The sequence below is a fragment of the Ranitomeya variabilis genome, chromosome 3, assembly GCF_051348905.1.
Source record: "Ranitomeya variabilis isolate aRanVar5 chromosome 3, aRanVar5.hap1, whole genome shotgun sequence".
Classification (NCBI taxonomy): domain Eukaryota; kingdom Metazoa; phylum Chordata; class Amphibia; order Anura; family Dendrobatidae; genus Ranitomeya; species Ranitomeya variabilis.
In genome coordinates this window covers 375,303,529-375,316,515 of record NC_135234.1, presented here as the reverse complement: position 1 = coordinate 375,316,515, position 12,987 = coordinate 375,303,529, and the positions used below count along the sequence as shown (strand labels likewise).

At 47.9% G+C, this 12,987-nt stretch overlaps 37 pseudogenes; all 37 read left to right on the top strand.

Annotated features, from left to right (window-relative positions):
• Positions 1 to 47: 47 nt before the first annotated feature.
• Positions 48 to 224, top strand: LOC143762194 (U2 spliceosomal RNA; annotated as a pseudogene).
• A 176-nt stretch (positions 225 to 400) lies between these two features.
• Positions 401 to 576, top strand: LOC143762083 (U2 spliceosomal RNA; annotated as a pseudogene).
• Positions 577 to 753: 177 nt separating this feature from the next.
• On the top strand, positions 754 to 929 carry LOC143762922 (U2 spliceosomal RNA; annotated as a pseudogene).
• Positions 930 to 1,106: 177 nt separating this feature from the next.
• LOC143760629 (U2 spliceosomal RNA) lies at positions 1,107 to 1,282 on the top strand (annotated as a pseudogene).
• Positions 1,283 to 1,459: 177 nt separating this feature from the next.
• On the top strand, positions 1,460 to 1,635 carry LOC143760429 (U2 spliceosomal RNA; annotated as a pseudogene).
• Positions 1,636 to 1,812: 177 nt separating this feature from the next.
• On the top strand, positions 1,813 to 1,991 carry LOC143759259 (U2 spliceosomal RNA; annotated as a pseudogene).
• A 174-nt stretch (positions 1,992 to 2,165) lies between these two features.
• Positions 2,166 to 2,341, top strand: LOC143761423 (U2 spliceosomal RNA; annotated as a pseudogene).
• Positions 2,342 to 2,518: 177 nt separating this feature from the next.
• Positions 2,519 to 2,696, top strand: LOC143759308 (U2 spliceosomal RNA; annotated as a pseudogene).
• A 175-nt stretch (positions 2,697 to 2,871) lies between these two features.
• On the top strand, positions 2,872 to 3,047 carry LOC143762452 (U2 spliceosomal RNA; annotated as a pseudogene).
• A 177-nt stretch (positions 3,048 to 3,224) lies between these two features.
• Positions 3,225 to 3,400, top strand: LOC143761621 (U2 spliceosomal RNA; annotated as a pseudogene).
• A 177-nt stretch (positions 3,401 to 3,577) lies between these two features.
• Positions 3,578 to 3,753, top strand: LOC143761421 (U2 spliceosomal RNA; annotated as a pseudogene).
• Positions 3,754 to 3,930: 177 nt separating this feature from the next.
• LOC143759307 (U2 spliceosomal RNA) lies at positions 3,931 to 4,108 on the top strand (annotated as a pseudogene).
• A 175-nt stretch (positions 4,109 to 4,283) lies between these two features.
• LOC143760150 (U2 spliceosomal RNA) lies at positions 4,284 to 4,459 on the top strand (annotated as a pseudogene).
• A 177-nt stretch (positions 4,460 to 4,636) lies between these two features.
• On the top strand, positions 4,637 to 4,812 carry LOC143761620 (U2 spliceosomal RNA; annotated as a pseudogene).
• Positions 4,813 to 4,989: 177 nt separating this feature from the next.
• On the top strand, positions 4,990 to 5,165 carry LOC143762536 (U2 spliceosomal RNA; annotated as a pseudogene).
• Positions 5,166 to 5,342: 177 nt separating this feature from the next.
• On the top strand, positions 5,343 to 5,519 carry LOC143759244 (U2 spliceosomal RNA; annotated as a pseudogene).
• Positions 5,520 to 5,695: 176 nt separating this feature from the next.
• On the top strand, positions 5,696 to 5,873 carry LOC143760532 (U2 spliceosomal RNA; annotated as a pseudogene).
• Positions 5,874 to 6,048: 175 nt separating this feature from the next.
• LOC143762451 (U2 spliceosomal RNA) lies at positions 6,049 to 6,224 on the top strand (annotated as a pseudogene).
• Positions 6,225 to 6,401: 177 nt separating this feature from the next.
• On the top strand, positions 6,402 to 6,577 carry LOC143761216 (U2 spliceosomal RNA; annotated as a pseudogene).
• Positions 6,578 to 6,754: 177 nt separating this feature from the next.
• Positions 6,755 to 6,930, top strand: LOC143760752 (U2 spliceosomal RNA; annotated as a pseudogene).
• Positions 6,931 to 7,107: 177 nt separating this feature from the next.
• On the top strand, positions 7,108 to 7,285 carry LOC143759306 (U2 spliceosomal RNA; annotated as a pseudogene).
• Positions 7,286 to 7,460: 175 nt separating this feature from the next.
• LOC143760115 (U2 spliceosomal RNA) lies at positions 7,461 to 7,636 on the top strand (annotated as a pseudogene).
• A 177-nt stretch (positions 7,637 to 7,813) lies between these two features.
• LOC143761543 (U2 spliceosomal RNA) lies at positions 7,814 to 7,989 on the top strand (annotated as a pseudogene).
• A 177-nt stretch (positions 7,990 to 8,166) lies between these two features.
• Positions 8,167 to 8,342, top strand: LOC143760427 (U2 spliceosomal RNA; annotated as a pseudogene).
• A 177-nt stretch (positions 8,343 to 8,519) lies between these two features.
• Positions 8,520 to 8,695, top strand: LOC143761248 (U2 spliceosomal RNA; annotated as a pseudogene).
• A 177-nt stretch (positions 8,696 to 8,872) lies between these two features.
• On the top strand, positions 8,873 to 9,049 carry LOC143762335 (U2 spliceosomal RNA; annotated as a pseudogene).
• A 176-nt stretch (positions 9,050 to 9,225) lies between these two features.
• Positions 9,226 to 9,401, top strand: LOC143762061 (U2 spliceosomal RNA; annotated as a pseudogene).
• Positions 9,402 to 9,578: 177 nt separating this feature from the next.
• LOC143761619 (U2 spliceosomal RNA) lies at positions 9,579 to 9,754 on the top strand (annotated as a pseudogene).
• Positions 9,755 to 9,931: 177 nt separating this feature from the next.
• LOC143762535 (U2 spliceosomal RNA) lies at positions 9,932 to 10,107 on the top strand (annotated as a pseudogene).
• A 177-nt stretch (positions 10,108 to 10,284) lies between these two features.
• LOC143759243 (U2 spliceosomal RNA) lies at positions 10,285 to 10,461 on the top strand (annotated as a pseudogene).
• A 176-nt stretch (positions 10,462 to 10,637) lies between these two features.
• Positions 10,638 to 10,816, top strand: LOC143760396 (U2 spliceosomal RNA; annotated as a pseudogene).
• Positions 10,817 to 10,990: 174 nt separating this feature from the next.
• LOC143760565 (U2 spliceosomal RNA) lies at positions 10,991 to 11,166 on the top strand (annotated as a pseudogene).
• Positions 11,167 to 11,343: 177 nt separating this feature from the next.
• Positions 11,344 to 11,521, top strand: LOC143759305 (U2 spliceosomal RNA; annotated as a pseudogene).
• Positions 11,522 to 11,696: 175 nt separating this feature from the next.
• LOC143760384 (U2 spliceosomal RNA) lies at positions 11,697 to 11,875 on the top strand (annotated as a pseudogene).
• Positions 11,876 to 12,049: 174 nt separating this feature from the next.
• Positions 12,050 to 12,225, top strand: LOC143761503 (U2 spliceosomal RNA; annotated as a pseudogene).
• A 177-nt stretch (positions 12,226 to 12,402) lies between these two features.
• Positions 12,403 to 12,579, top strand: LOC143759242 (U2 spliceosomal RNA; annotated as a pseudogene).
• A 176-nt stretch (positions 12,580 to 12,755) lies between these two features.
• On the top strand, positions 12,756 to 12,934 carry LOC143760371 (U2 spliceosomal RNA; annotated as a pseudogene).
• Positions 12,935 to 12,987: the final 53 nt, after the last annotated feature.

Genomic DNA, 12,987 nt, shown 5'->3' with positions numbered 1-12,987 from the left:
ACGGTTGTAGGCCTTGGTGAGGCCTAAGTGGCAAACCATTTCTGATCATCGCTTCTCGGCCAAATGGCTCAAGATCAAGCGTAGTGTCTGTTCTTATCTGATACGTACCCTATTTGGGGACCATATATTAAATAGATTTTTGGAATAGGGAACTGGAAATGGAGCTTGCTTTGTCGCACGGAACCTTCACTTGCTGTCACAATGGGGATGGAGGGTGTGGTTATGCAGATTCAAAACGCGTTGTGCACAGCTTGAACACACGCACACCACAGAACTGTCATCTACAGAGCTTCCAGAGTTTCTGGAAAATGTCTTCCCTGCGGCAATCTTTTGCTATGTCTCCACAGTGGGTTTCGGTTGTAGGCCTTGGTGCGGCCCAAGTGGCACACCATTTCTGATCATCGCTTCTCGGCCAAATGGCTCAAGATCAAGTGTAGTGTCTGTTCTTATCTGATACGTCCCCTATTTGGGGACCATATATTAAATGGATTTTTGGAATAGGGAGCTGGAAATGGAGCTTGCTTTGTCGCACGGAACCTTCACGTGCTGTCACAATGGGGATGGAGGGTGTGGTTATGCAGATTCGAAACGCGTTGTATACAGCTTGAACACACGCACACCGCAGAACTGTCATCTACAGAGCTTCCAAAGTTTCTGGAAAATGTCTTCCCTGCGGCAATCTTTTGCTATGTCTCCACAGTGGGTTTCGGTTGTAGGCCTTGGTGCGGCCCAAGTGGCAAACCATTTCTGATCATCGCTTCCCGGCCAAATGGCTCAAGATCAAGCGTAGAGTCTGTTCTTATCTGATACGTCCCCTATTTGGGGACCATATATTAAATGGATTTTTGGAATGGGGAGCTGGAAATGGAGCTTGCTTTGTCGCACGGAACCTTCACGTGCTGTCACAATGGGGATGGAGGGTGTGGTTATGCAGATTCAAAACGCGTTGTGCACAGCTTGAACACACGCACACCGCAGAACTGTCATCAACAGAGCTTCCAGAGTTTCTGGAAAATGTCTTCCCTGCGGCAATCTTTTGCTATGTCTCCACAGTGGGTTTCGGTTGTAGGCCTTGGGGCGGCCCAAGTGGCAAACCATTTCTGATCATCGCTTCTCGGCCAAATGGCTCAAGATCAAGCGTAGTGTCTGTTCTTATCTGATACGTCCCCTATTTGGGGACCATATATTAAATGGATTTTTGGAATAGGGAGCTGGAAATGGAGCTTGCTTTGTCACACGGAACCTTCACGTGCTGTCACAGTGGGGATGGAGGGTGTGGTTATGCAGATTCGAAACGCGTTGTGCACAGCTTGAACACACGCACACCGCAGAACTGTCATCTACAGAGCTTCCAGAGTTTCTGGAAAATGTCTTCCCTGCGGCAATCTTTTGCTATGTCTCCACAGTGGGTTTCGGTTGTAGGCCTTGGTGCGGCCCAAATGGCAAACCATTTCTGATCATCGCTTCTCGGCCAAATGGCTCAAGATCAAGCGTAGTGTCTGTTCTTATCTGATACGTCCCCTATTTGGGGACCATATATTAAATAGATTTTTGGAATAGGGAGCTGGAAACGGAGCTTGCTTTGTCGCACGGAACCTTCACGTGCTGTCACAATGGGGATGGAGGGTGTGGTTATGCAGATTCAAAACGCGTTGTGCACAGCTTGAACACACGCACACCGCAGAACTGTCATCTACAGAGCTTCCAGAGTTTCTGGAAAATGTCTTCCCTGCGGCAATCTTTTGCTATGTCTCCACAGTGGGTTTCGGTTGTAGGCCTTGGGGCGGCCCAAGTGGCAAACCATTTCTGATCATCGCTTCTCGGCCAAATGGCTCAAGATCAAGCGTAGTGTCTGTTCTTATCTGATACGTCCCCTATTTGGGGACCATATATTAAATGGATTTTTGGAATAGGGAGCTGGAAATGGAGCTTGCTTTGTCACACGGAACCTTCACGTGCTGTCACAATGGGGATGGAGGGTGTGATTATACAGATTCAAAACGCGTTGTGCACAGCTTGAACACACGCACACCGCAGAACTGTCATCGACAAAGCTTCCAGAGTTTCTGGAAAATGTCTTCCCTGCGGCAATCTTTTGCTATGTCTCCACAGTGGGTTTCGGTTGTAGGCCTTGGTGCGGCCCAAGTGGCAAACCATTTCTGATCATCGTTTCTCGGCCAAATGGCTCAAGATCAAGCGTAGTGTCTGTTCTTATCTGATACGTCCCCTATTTGGGGACCATATATTAAATAGATTTTTGGAATAGGGAGCTGGAAATGGAGCTTGCTTTGTCACACAGAACCTTCACGTGCTGTCACAATGGGGATGGAGGGTGTGGTTATGCAGATTCAAAACGCGTTGTGCACAGCTTGAACACACGCACACCGCAGAACTGTCATCTACAGAGCTTCCAGAGTTTCTGGAAAATGTCTTCCCTGCGGTAATCTTTTGCTATGTCTCCACAGTGGGTTACGGTTGTAGGCCTTGGTGAGGCCTAAGTGGCAAACCATTTCTGATCATCGCTTCTCGGCCAAATGGCTCAAGATCAAGCGTAGTGTCTGTTCTTATCTGATACGTCCCCTATTTGGGGACCATATATTAAATGGATTTTTGGAATACGGAGCTGGAAATGGAGCTTGCTTTGTCGCACGGAACCTTCACATGCTGTCACAATGGGGATGGAGGGTGTGGTTATGCAGATTCAAAACGCGTTGTGCACAGCTTGAACACACGCACACCGCAGAACTGTCATCGACAGAGCTTCCAGAGTTTCTGGAAAATGTCTTCCATGCGGCAATCTTTTGCTATGTCTCCACAGTGGGTTTCGGTTGTAGGCCTTGGTGCGGCCCAAGTGGCAAACCATTTCTGATCATCGCTTCTTGGTCAAATGGCTCAAGATCAAGCGTAGTGTCTGTTCTTATCTGATACGTCCCCTATTTGGGGACCATATATTAAATAGATTTTTGGAATAGGGAGCTGGAAATGGAGCTTGCTTTGTCGCACGGAACCTTCACGTGCTGTCACAATGGGGATGGAGGGTGTGGTTATGCAGATTCAAAACGCGTTGTGCACAGCTTGAACACCCGCACACCGCAGAACTGTCATCTACAGAACTTCCAGAGTTTCTGGAAAATGTCTTCCCTGCGGCAATCTTTTGCTATGTCTCCACAGTGGGTTTCGGTTGTAGGCCTTGGTGCGGCCCAAGTGGCAAACCATTTCTGATCATCGCTTCTCGGCCAAATGGCTCAAGATCAAGCGTAGAGTCTGTTCTTATCTGATACGTCCCCTATTTGGGGACCATATATTAAATGGATTTTTGGAATAGGGAGCTGGAAATGGAGCTTGCTTTGTCGCACGGAACCTTCACGTGCTGTCACAATGGGGATGGAGGGTGTGGTTATGTAGATTCGAAACGCGTTGTATACAGCTTGAACACACGCACACCGCAGAACTGTCATCTACAGAGCTTCCAAAGTTTCTGGAAAATGTCTTCCCTGCGGCAATCTTTTGCTATGTCTCCACAGTGGGTTTCGGTTGTAGGCCTTGGTGCGGCCCAAGTGGCAAACCATTTCTGATCATCGTTTCTCGGCCAAATGGCTCAAGATCAAGCGTAGTGTCTGTTCTTATCTGATACGTCCCCTATTTGGGGACCATATATTAAATAGATTTTTGGAATAGGGAGCTGGAAATGGAGCTTGCTTTGTCACACAGAACCTTCACGTGCTGTCACAATGGGGATGGAGGGTGTGGTTATGCAGATTCAAAACGCGTTGTGCACAGCTTGAACACACGCACACCGCAGAACTGTCATATACAGAGCTTCCAGAGTTTCTGGAAAATGTCTTCCCTGCGGTAATCTTTTGCTATGTCTCCACAGTGGGTTACGGTTGTAGGCCTTGGTGAGGCCTAAGTGGCAAACCATTTCTGATCATCGCTTCTCGGCCAAATGGCTCAAGATCAAGCGTAGTGTCTGTTCTTATCTGATACGTCCCCTATTTGGGGACCATATATTAAATGGATTTTTGGAATACGGAGCTGGAAATGGAGCTTGCTTTGTCGCACGGAACCTTCACATGCTGTCACAATGGGGATGGAGGGTGTGGTTATGCAGATTCAAAACGCGTTGTGCACAGCTTGAACACACGCACACCGCAGAACTGTCATCGACAGAGCTTCCAGAGTTTCTGGAAAATGTCTTCCCTGCGGCAATCTTTTGCTATGTCTCCACAGTGGGTTTCGGTTGTAGGCCTTGGTGCGGCCCAAGTGGCAAACCATTTCTGATCATCGCTTCTTGGCCAAATGGCTCTAGATCAAGCGTAGTGTCTGTTCTTATCTGATACGTCCCCTATTTGGGGACCATATATTAAATAGATTTTTGGAATAGGGAGCTGGAAATGGAGCTTGCTTTGTCGCACGGAACCTTCACGTGCTGTCACAATGGGGATGGAGGGTGTGGTTATGCAGATTCAAAACGCGTTGTGCACAGCTTGAACACACGCACACCGCAGAACTGTCATCTACAGAACTTCCAGAGTTTCTGGAAAATGTCTTCCCTGCGGCAATCTTTTGCTATGTCTCCACAGTGGGTTTCGGTTGTAGGCCTTGGTGCGGCCCAAGTGGCAAACCATTTCTGATCATCGCTTCTCGGCCAAATGGCTCAAGATCAAGCGTAGAGTCTGTTCTTATCTGATACGTCCCCTATTTGGGGACCATATATTAAATGGATTTTTGGAATAGGGAGCTGGAAATGGAGCTTGCTTTGTCGCACGGAACCTTCACGTGCTGTCACAATGGGGATGGAGGGTGTGGTTATGTAGATTCGAAACGCGTTGTATACAGCTTGAACACACGCACACCGCAGAACTGTCATCTACAGAGCTTCCAAAGTTTCTGGAAAATGTCTTCCCTGCGGCAATCTTTTGCTATGTCTCCACAGTGGGTTTCGGTTGTAGGCCTTGGTGCGGCCCAAGTGGCAAACCATTTCTGATCATCGCTTCTCGGCCAAATGGCTCAAGATCAAGCGTAGTGTCTGTTCTTATCTGATACATCCCCTATTTGGGGACCATATATTAAATAGATTTTTAGAATAGGGAGCTGGAAATGGAGCTTGCTTTGTCGCATGGAACCTTCACGTACTGTCACAATGGGGATGGAGGGTGTGGTTATGCAGATTCAAAACGCGTTGTGCACAGCTTGAACACACGCACACCGCAGAACTGTCATCTACAGAGCTTCCAGAGTTTCTGGAAAATGTCTTCCCTGCGGCAATCTTTTGCTATGTCTCCACAGTGGGTTTCGGTTGTAGGCCTTGGTGCGGCCCAAGTGGCAAACCATTTCTGATCATCGCTTCTCGGCCAAATGGCTCAAGATCAAGCGTAGTGTCTGTTCTTATCTGATACGTCCCCTATTTGGGGACCATATATTAAATAGATTTTTGGAATAGGGAACTGGAAATGGAGCTTGCTTTGTCGCACGGAACCTTCACTTGCTGTCACAATGGGGATGGAGGGTGTGGTTATGCAGATTCAAAACGCGTTGTGCACAGCTTGAACACACGCACACCGCAGAACTGTCATCGACAGAGCTTCCAGAGTTTCTGGAAAATGTCTTCCCTGCGGCAATCTTTTGCTATGTCTCCACAGTGGGTTACGGTTGTAGGCCTTGGTGAGGCCTAAGTGGCAAACCATTTCTGATCATCGCTTCTCGGCCAAATGGCTCAAGATCAAGCGTAGTGTCTGTTCTTATCTGATACGTCCCCTATTTGGGGACCATATATTAAATGGATTTTTGGAATACGGAGCTGGAAATGGAGCTTGCTTAGTCGCACGGAACCTTCACATGCTGTCACAATGGGGATGGAGGGTGTGGTTATGCAGATTCAAAACGCGTTGTGCACAGCTTGAACACACGCACACCGCAGAACTGTCATCGACAGAGCTTCCAGAGTTTCTGGAAAATGTCTTCCCTGCGGCAATCTTTTGCTATGTCTCCACAGTGGGTTTCGGTTGTAGGCCTTGGTGCGGCCCAAGTGGCAAACCATTTCTGATCATCGCTTCTTGGTCAAATGGCTCAAGATCAAGCGTAGTGTCTGTTCTTATCTGATACGTCCCCTATTTGGGGACCATATATTAAATAGATTTTTGGAATAGGGAGCTGGAAATGGAGCTTGCTTTGTCGCACGGAACCTTCACGTGCTGTCACAATGGGGATGGAGGGTGTGGTTATGCAGATTCAAAACGCGTTGTGCACAGCTTGAACACACGCACACCGCAGAACTGTCATCTACAGAACTTCCAGAGTTTCTGGAAAATGTCTTCCCTGCGGCAATCTTTTGCTATGTCTCCACAGTGGGTTTCGGTTGTAGGCCTTGGTGCGGCCCAAGTGGCAAACCATTTCTGATCATCGCTTCTCGGCCAAATGGCTCAAGATCAAGCGTAGAGTCTGTTCTTATCTGATACGTCCCCTATTTGGGGACAATATATTAAATGGATTTTTGGAATAGGGAGCTGGAAATGGAGCTTGCTTTGTCGCACGGAACCTTCACGTGCTGTCACAATGGGGATGGAGGGTGTGGTTATGTAGATTCGAAACGCGTTGTATACAGCTTGAACACACGCACACCGCAGAACTGTCATCTACAGAGCTTCCAAAGTTTCTGGAAAATGTCTTCCCTGCGGCAATCTTTTGCTATGTCTCCACAGTGGGTTTCGGTTGTAGGCCTTGGTGCGGCCCAAGTGGCAAACCATTTCTGATCATCGTTTCTCGGCCAAATGGCTCAAGATCAAGCGTAGTGTCTGTTCTTATCTGATACGTCCCCTATTTGGGGACCATATATTAAATAGATTTTTGGAATAGGGAGCTGGAAATGGAGCTTGCTTTGTCACACAGAACCTTCATGTGCTGTCACAATGGGGATGGAGGGTGTGGTTATGCAGATTCAAAACGCGTTGTGCACAGCTTGAACACACGCACACCGCAGAACTGTCATCTACAGAGCTTCCAGAGTTTCTGGAAAATGTCTTCCCTGCGGTAATCTTTTGCTATGTCTCCACAGTGGGTTACGGTTGTAGGCCTTGGTGAGGCCTAAGTGGCAAACCATTTCTGATCATCGCTTCTCGGCCAAATGGCTCAAGATCAAGCGTAGTGTCTGTTCTTATCTGATACGTCCCCTATTTGGGGACCATATATTAAATGGATTTTTGGAATACGGAGCTGGAAATGGAGCTTGCTTTGTCGCACGGAACCTTCACATGCTGTCACAATGGGGATGGAGGGTGTGGTTATGCAGATTCAAAACGCGTTGTGCACAGCTTGAACACACGCACACCGCAGAACTGTCATCGACAGAGCTTCCAGAGTTTCTGGAAAATGTCTTCCCTGCGGCAATCTTTTGCTATGTCTCCACAGTGGGTTTCGGTTGTAGGCCTTGGTGCGGCCCAAGTGGCAAACCATTTCTGATCATCGCTTCTTGGCCAAATGGCTCAAGATCAAGCGTAGTGTCTGTTCTTATCTGATACGTCCCCTATTTGGGGACCATATATTAAATAGATTTTTGGAATAGGGAGCTGGAAATGGAGCTTGCTTTGTCGCACGGAACCTTCACGTGCTGTCACAATGGGGATGGAGGGTGTGGTTATGCAGATTCAAAACGCGTTGTGCACAGCTTGAACACACGCACACCGCAGAACTGTCATCTACAGAACTTCCAGAGTTTCTGGAAAATGTCTTCCCTGCGGCAATCTTTTGCTATGTCTCCACAGTGGGTTTCGGTTGTAGGCCTTGGTGCGGCCCAAGTGGCAAACCATTTCTGATCATCGCTTCTCGGCCAAATGGCTCAAGATCAAGCGTAGAGTCTGTTCTTATCTGATACGTCCCCTATTTGGGGACCATATATTAAATGGATTTTTGGAATAGGGAGCTGGAAATGGAGCTTGCTTTGTCGCACGGAACCTTCACGTGCTGTCACAATGGGGATGGAGGGTGTGGTTATGCAGATTCAAAACGCGTTGTGCACAGCTTGAACACACGCACACCGCAGAACTGTCATCTACAGAGCTTCCAGAGTTTCTGGAAAATGTCTTCCCTGCGGCAATCTTTTGCTATGTCTCCACAGTGGGTTTCGGTTGTAGGCCTTGGGGCGGCCCAAATGGCAAACCATTTCTGATCATCGCTTCTCGGCCAAATGGCTCAAGATCAAGCGTAGTGTCTGTTCTTATCTGATACGTCCCCTATTTGGGGACCATATATTAAATAGATTTTTGGAATAGGGAGCTGGAAACGGAGCTTGCTTTGTCGCACGGAACCTTCACGTGCTGTCACAATGGGGATGGAGGGTGTGGTTATGCAGATTCAAAACGCGTTGTGCACAGCTTGAACACACGCACACCGCTGAACTGTCATCTACAGAGCTTCCAGAGTTTCTGGAAAATGTCTTCCCTGCGGCAATCTTTTGCTATGTCTCCACAGTGGGTTTCGGTTGTAGGCCTTGGTGCGGCCCAAGTGGCAAACCATTTCTGATCATCGCTTCTCGGCCAAATGGCTCAAGATCAAGCGTAGTGTCTGTTCTTATCTGATACGTCCCCTATTTGGGGACCATATATTAAATAGATTTTTGGAATAGGGAGCTGGAAATGGAGCTTGCTTTGTCGCATGGAACCTTCACGTGCTGTCACAATGGGGATGGAGGGTGTGGTTATGCAGATTCAAAACGCGTTGTGCACAGCTTGAACACACGCACACCGCAGAACTGTCATCTACAGAACTTCCAGAGTTTCTGGAAAATGTCTTCCCTGCGGCAATCTTTTGCTATGTCTCCACAGTGGGTTTCGGTTGTAGGCCTTGGTGCGGCCCAAGTGGCAAACCATTTCTGATCATCGCTTCTCGGCCAAATGGCTCAAGATCAAGCGTAGTGTCTGTTCTTATCTGATACGTACCCTATTTGGGGACCATATATTAAATAGATTTTTGGAGTAGGGAACTGGAAATGGAGCTTGCTTTGTCGCACGGAACCTTCACTTGCTGTCACAATGGGGATGGAGGGTGTGGTTATGCAGATTTAAAACGCATTGTGCACAGCTTGAACACACGCACACCGCAGAACTGTCATCTACAGAGCTTCCAGAGTTTCTGGAAAATGTCTTCAATGCGGCAATCTTTTGCTATGTCTCCACAGTGAGTTTCGGTTGTAGGCCTTGGTGCGGCCCAAGTGGCACACCATTTCTGATCATCGCTTCTCGGCCAAATGGCTCAAGATCAAGCGTAGTGTCTGTTCTTATCTGATACGTCCCCTATTTGGGGACCATATATTAAATGGATTTTTGGAATAGGGAGCTGGAAATGGAGCTTGCTTTGTCGCACTTTACCTTCACGTGCTGTCACAATGGGGATGGAGGGTGTGGTTATGCAGATTCAAAACGCGTTGTGCACAGCTTGAACACACGCACACCGCAGAACTGTCATCGACAGAGCTTCCAGAGTTTCTGGAAAATGTCTTCCCTGCGGCAATCTTTTGCTATGTCTCCACAGTGGGTTTCGGTTGTAGGCCTTGGTGCGGCCCAAGTGGCAAACCATTTCTGATCATCGCTTCTCGGCCAAATGGCTCAAGATCAAGCGTAGAGTCTGTTCTTATCTGATACGTCCCCTATTTGGGGACCATATATTAAATGGATTTTTGGAATAGGGAGCTGGAAATGGAGCTTGCTTTGTCGCACGGAACCTTCACGTGCTGTCACAATGGGGATGGAGGGTGTGGTTATGTAGATTCGAAACGCGTTGTATACAGCTTGAACACACGCACACCGCAGAACTGTCATCTACAGAGCTTCCAAAGTTTCTGGAAAATGTCTTCCCTGCGGCAATCTTTTGCTATGTCTCCACAGTGGGTTTCGGTTGTAGGCCTTGGTGCGGCCCAAGTGGCAAACCATTTCTGATCATCGCTTCTCGGCCAAATGGCTCAAGATCAAGCGTAGTGTCTGTTCTTATCTGATACATCCCCTATTTGGGGACCATATATTAAATAGATTTTTAGAATAGGGAGCTGGAAATGGAGCTTGCTTTGTCGCATGGAACCTTCACGTACTGTCACAATGGGGATGGAGGGTGTGGTTATGCAGATTCAAAACGCGTTGTGCACAGCTTGAACACACGCACACCGCAGAACTGTCATCTACAGAGCTTCCAGAGTTTCTGGAAAATGTCTTCCCTGCGGCAATCTTTTGCTATGTCTCCACAGTGGGTTTCGGTTGTAGGCCTTGGTGCGGCCCAAGTGGCAAACCATTTCTGATCATCGCTTCTCGGCCAAATGGCTCAAGATCAAGCGTAGTGTCTGTTCTTATCTGATACGTCCCCTATTTGGGGACCATATATTAAATAGATTTTTGGAATAGGGAACTGGAAATGGAGCTTGCTTTGTCGCACGGAACCTTCACTTGCTGTCACAATGGGGATGGAGGGTGTGGTTATGCAGATTCAAAACGCGTTGTGCACAGCTTGAACACACGCACACCGCAGAACTGTCATCTACAGTGCTTCCAGAGTTTCTGGAAAATGTCTTCCCTGCGGCAATCTTTTGCTATGTCTCCACAGTGGGTTTCGGTTGTAGGCCTTGGTGCGGCCCAAGTGGCACACCATTTCTGATCATCGCTTCTCGGCCAAATGGCTCAAGATCAAGTGTAGTGTCTGTTCTTATCTGATACGTCCCCTATTTGGGGACCATATATTAAATGGATTTTTGGAATAGGGAGCTGGAAATGGAGCTTGCTTTGTCACACGGAACCTTCACGTGCTGTCACAATGGGGATGGAGGGTGTGATTATACAGATTCAAAACGCGTTGTGCACAGCTTGAACACACGCACACCGCAGAACTGTCATCGACAAAGCTTCCAGAGTTTCTGGAAAATGTCTTCCCTGCGGCAATCTTTTGCTATGTCTCCACAGTGGGTTTCGGTTGTAGGCCTTGGTGCGGCCCAAGTGGCAAACCATTTCTGATCATCGTTTCTCGGCCAAATGGCTCAAGATCAAGCGTAGTGTCTGTTCTTATCTGATACGTCCCCTATTTGGGGACCATATATTAAATAGATTTTTGGAATAGGGAGCTGGAAATGGAGCTTGCTTTGTCGCACAGAACCTTCACGTGCTGTCACAATGGGGATGGAGGGTGTGGTTATGCAGATTCAAAACGCGTTGTGCACAGCTTGAACACACGCACACCGCAGAACTGTCATCTACAGAGCTTCCAGAGTTTCTGGAAAATGTCTTCCCTGCGGCAATCTTTTGCTATGTCTCCACAGTGGGTTACGGTTGTAGGCCTTGGTGAGGCCTAAGTGGCAAACCATTTCTGATCATCGCTTCTCGGCCAAATGGCTCAAGATCAAGCGTAGTGTCTGTTCTTATCTGATACGTCCCCTATTTGGGGACCATATATTAAATGGATTTTTGGAATACGGAGCTGGAAATGGAGCTTGCTTTGTCGCACGGAACCTTCACATGCTGTCACAATGGGGATGGAGGGTGTGGTTATGCAGATTCAAAACGCGTTGTGCACAGCTTGAACACACGCACACCGCAGAACTGTCATCGACAGAGCTTCCAGAGTTTCTGGAAAATGTCTTCCCTGCGGCAATCTTTTGCTATGTCTCCACAGTGGGTTTCGGTTGTAGGCCTTGGTGCGGCCCAAGTGGCACACCATTTCTGATCATCGCTTCTCGGCCAAATGGCTCAAGATCAAGTGTAGTGTCTGTTCTTATCTGATACGTCCCCTATTTGGGGACCATATATTAAATGGATTTTTGGAATAGGGAGCTGGAAATGGAGCTTGCTTTGTCACACGGAACCTTCACGTGCTGTCACAATGGGGATGGAGGGTGTGATTATACAGATTCAAAACGCGTTGTGCACAGCTTAAACACACGCACACCGCAGAACTGTCATCGACAAAGCTTCCAGAGTTTCTGGAAAATGTCTTCCCTGCGGCAATCTTTTGCTATGTCTCCACAGTGGGTTTCGGTTGTAGGCCTTGGTGCGGCCCAAGTGGCAAACCATTTCTGATCATCGCTTCTCGGCCAAATGGCTCAAGATCAAGCGTAGAGTCTGTTCTTATCTGATACGTCCCCTATTTGGGGACCATATATTAAATGGATTTTTGGAATAGGGAGCTGGAAATGGAGCTTGCTTTGTCGCACGGAACCTTCACGTACTGTCACAATGGGGATGGAGGGTGTGGTTATGCAGATTCAAAACGCGTTGTGCACAGCTTGAACACACGCACACCGCAGAACTGTCATCTACAGAGCTTCCAGAGTTTCTGGAAAATGTCTTCCCTGCGGCAATCTTTTGCTATGTCTCCACAGTGGGTTTCGGTTGTAGGCCTTGGTGCGGCCCAAGTGGCAAACCATTTCTGATCATCGCTTCTCGGCCAAATGGCTCAAGATCAAGCGTAGTGTCTGTTCTTATCTGATACGTCCCCTATTTGGGGACCATATATTAAATAGATTTTTGGAATAGGGAACTGGAAATGGAGCTTGCTTTGTCGCACGGAACCTTCACTTGCTGTCACAATGGGGATGGAGGGTGTGGTTATGCAGATTCAAAACGCGTTGTGCACAGCTTGAACACACGCACACCGCAGAACTGTCATCTACAGTGCTTCCAGAGTTTCTGGAAAATGTCTTCCCTGCGGCAATCTTTTGCTATGTCTCCACAGTGGGTTTCGGTTGTAGGCCTTGGTGCGGCCCAAGTGGCACACCATTTCTGATCATCGCTTCTCGGCCAAATGGCTCAAGATCAAGTGTAGTGTCTGTTCTTATCTGATACGTCCCCTATTTGGGGACCATATATTAAATGGATTTTTGGAATAGGGAGCTGGAAATGGAGCTTGCTTTGTCACACGGAACCTTCACGTGCTGTCACAATGGGGATGGAGGGTGTGATTATACAGATTCAAAACGCGTTGTGAACAGCTTGAACACACGCACACCGCAGAACTGTC